This window comes from Macaca fascicularis, chromosome 6 (assembly GCF_037993035.2).
Source record: "Macaca fascicularis isolate 582-1 chromosome 6, T2T-MFA8v1.1".
NCBI lineage: Eukaryota > Metazoa > Chordata > Mammalia > Primates > Cercopithecidae > Macaca > Macaca fascicularis.
This window is the reverse complement of record NC_088380.1, coordinates 103,379,811-103,383,459: the sequence shown is the minus strand read 5'-3', so window position 1 is coordinate 103,383,459 and position 3,649 is coordinate 103,379,811. Positions and strand designations below refer to the sequence as shown.

General features: G+C 42.4%; 1 long non-coding RNA gene across 1 annotated transcript; it reads right to left on the bottom strand.

The window, feature by feature from the left end:
• Nucleotides 1–366: 366 nt before the first annotated feature.
• On the bottom strand, nucleotides 367–2,944 carry LOC102124348 (uncharacterized). The gene is made up of 2 exons (XR_010587535.2): nucleotides 2,769–2,944; nucleotides 367–1,396 (listed from the first exon to the last, which is right to left on the bottom strand). It is a non-coding gene; the product is annotated as an uncharacterized lncRNA (long non-coding RNA).
• Nucleotides 2,945–3,649: the final 705 nt, after the last annotated feature.

The window sequence follows — 3,649 nt, the reverse complement described above, 5'->3', positions numbered from 1 at the left end:
GTTCAGGTACGTGGTGCATTGTAAGAACATGGTCTTGAATGTTTTATTTAAATCAAGGATGTCCAATCTTTCGGCTTCCCTGTGCCACATTAGAAGAACAACTGTCTTAGGCCACACACTAAATACACTAACACTAAGGACAGTTGACGAGCTAAAAAAAAATAAATAGAAGACCTCAATGTTTTAAGAAAGTGTAGGGATTGTGTTGGGATGCATTCCAAGCCATCCTGAGCATGCGGACTGCAGGCTGTGGGTTAGACAAGCTTGGTTTAAAGCACTGACTGTATGTTACGTGGTTTAAATATCATCTCACTAGTATTTTTATTGACAGAACATCTTGAAAAATAAGGAAAAGCTTACACGGACTTACAATCTCATCAAAATATAATTTTATATTCTGAATCAATGATTTACATTAAAGTTGGGAAACCCTGGGTTGGAGGATTGTGGTGTCAGAATGATTTCTAGTAGCCCGAGGTGATGATGCGTCTGGGAACTGTGTCCACAGCACTAAGATGAACGTTTTGTATTCTAGTCATTCTCCTTCCCTAGCGTTCTGTTTCTCCCCGTCGCTGGCCTTCTGTTCCTTGTTCCTCCCCCTTCCTGGCGTGCCGTTCCTTCTTCCCTAGCGTGCAGTTCCGGACCACTCCCATGGACAGTACCGATGTTCCTCACATTCTTGAGCATACCATCCTTTGTGGGTCTCGGAAGTATCCGTGCAGAGACCCTTTCTTCAAAATGTTGAACCGGTCCCTCTCCACGTTCATGAACGCCTTCACAGGTAAGACCAGCATCCTGAACGGAAAACCGTGTTTGGGTTTGCCAGGCACACACACTGGAATTCAGTTAGTTTCTGAGAAGGGATGAGAGGAGTGGGCAATTAATGTTCTAGAATACTTTTTACCTCTCTCTACCTGAAGGACATTAGAAATTTCATCCTTCAGGAAAGCCACACGGTAGCGAGATTATAAAAACTAGCGTTTGAATAAAAGGTACATGAACTTTTCCCAGAAAGGTTCAAAACAATTTTCTCTTGGGATATCGCTACAATGCCAGGCCTCCAGAGTTACCACTAACATTGATGTTTGACTTTTAGTAAGACTGACGCTAATGGATGGGGTGACGATGAACAGTGCACTCTGTGAAGGAGTGACATCGAAGAGCAAGTTAAATCCATGCTGCTACAGAATGAGGTCATCTTTGTAGACCTGTGAAAGTCTCTGGAGACACTTGAGAGAGTTTAGATGTTCACTGAAGAAAGACCTGGTGCCCGTCCAGTGCAGATCCTGAGATGAGATGGGAAAGCTGGCACTCAGGGTGATGAGCTGGGACAGCTGCTGAGGTCGGGGGCCAGAGCATGGAGCCACTGCCCCATCTCAAGAATAGCTACAACTTGCTGTCCTAGGACAAAGGGGAAATGAGCCTTGAGATTCAATAATTTTAGTAGAAATCTGTTAAATTTTACAATTTCACTTTTCATTTGTAACCCAGCTAGTGATTATACTCTGTATGCATTTTCCACACAAAATCCCAAGGACTTTCAGGATCTCCTCTCAGTGTATTTGGATGCCACTTTTTCCCAGGTTTAGGTGAGCTGGATTTCTGGTATGTCATAAGTGATTAACTAGTTGATACAGACTTTAGTGTTTGAGTCACTGTCAGCTTATAATTATTTGTCCTCAGGCAAGAAGGATGGCGGCTGGAACATGAGAATCCTAGCGACCCCCAGATGCCCCTTAATGGAGTCATCTTTAATGAGTCTTTAAAGGAGACATCTTTAATGAGATGAAGGGAGCGTTTGTAAGTTTTCTTTTTTATGTTGTGTTCAGTTTACCTTACCCATGTACCGTATCATGATATAGACACATCTGGAAGATGGTTGATTTTTCTTCAATATTCTCATTATAGGTGACATGTTCTTGGATTAGCTGGGGTCAGTGCTGTGAGCAGAAGCCAGGGGGTAGCAGGGCCAGGCTGCTGTCCTTCCCAGCAAGTCTCAGACCATGTCTGACGACCCCCGTGTATGATCTACAGTGAGAGAAAAGCTATTTTCACACCACTATCAACACATTGTCTTTTTCACTCATTCTTGCCCAAGTACATGGTGTACTTTCTAGAGGCTGCGTGGTGACGTGTGTGATACACAGCAAGCTGGATACAGAGCAGATGGGGGAGTCCAGCTTCACCTCTGAGCCAGACACTACAGAGATTCGCAAAAAAGGCAACACAGCATCACTCTAAGTAGTCAGTGTTTTACTTTGTTATGAGAAGTATTTTTCAAACATATTTATATTAACATGTAATGATGGCTTACCTTAATGCATAAGTATTTTTTAATACTTTAATTTTTTAATCAACTTTAATTTAGAATATAGAAAAATTATATAAACACACACAGGTACCTACACAGGCAAAAAAAAAGCCCACATAATCAAAAGCTATTTGGGTCCTCATTAAAACCCAACTGTGCCTAGTGTTCCATTATCGGAATCCTAAGCTTGTGGGAGTCATTTATATCCTACAGCTCAAGGTTATTGCCAAGGTCTGATTTTTACAAAAAAAATTGCAACCTCAGGCATAAATGGGTTAATTTTTCAGGGTGTAAAGGAGTCTTGAGACCATTTTGGATTAAGAGCTGCTGTCCTGCGTCTGTGTCTTCATGTCCCCTTGTGACTTTGACAACCTGCCTGTGCTGGTGTCCTTGAGGCTCATGGGTGGCCTGCTCTCTGAATTCCGTAGCCCCCCTCAGCTGGTGAACTATTTCTTACCTTTTCATTCTCAATTTGGTGGTCTTTTCTTCCAAGGAGTCTTCTTGAAACTCAAGTTGGGGTGACAGCTTCTCACCACTTCCCTCGTGGCTGGTAGGCAGACCTGGTGATCCCTCCGATTTACAGCCCTCGGCTATGAGTTTGTTGCAACACACATCAAAAAGTCCATTGTTCTCAATCCTTGCGTCCTGTGCATGGGTGATGGTGATTGAATACAGTGTTAAACAATGCCTGCAGGGTGTCTTTTTTTTAAATTTTAATACCATTAGAACAGTTTTATTTGCAAAGTATTACAGGCATATGCAACAGAATGTGATCAATTGGCTATATTGTAAGTAATGTAGCGTGTGTGTATTATTCTATATGTATATATTCTTATTTATTTACTTCACATTTCAAGACAAACAATGAGAGGATATTCTCCCAGCACCTTCAAAACAGACTTCTTCCCCTCCACACGTACTCAGTGGTCTCTGGGGATGACCCACTCTGCATCCCGGAGCTTACGTGGGAGCAGCTTAAGCAATTTCATGTCACTCATTATCACCCAAGCAATGCTAGGTAATATTTTGTTGGAAAAGTTTGATGGTGGATTGTGAAAAGTTGACTTGTTTGTGTTCTTACATTTTCATGACATGGCTTCTCTCACATTTAGCGATGCTTAAGAAATGTCTAAGTGTAGGTAAAATTCTTGGCCTAAGTTTGCCTATCTTACTTGGACATTGATTTTGGACATTTACAATGATAGTCTTCAGTGGGCTCAGCATGGTGGTTACAAACACGGTGTTTAGAGAACCCCAGAGAAGGGTCCTGGTCCCCAGCTTCTTGCCTCACTTCCAGCTTTGTTGCATGGAGAGTGGGGGTGCATGGATAGTGCCCAC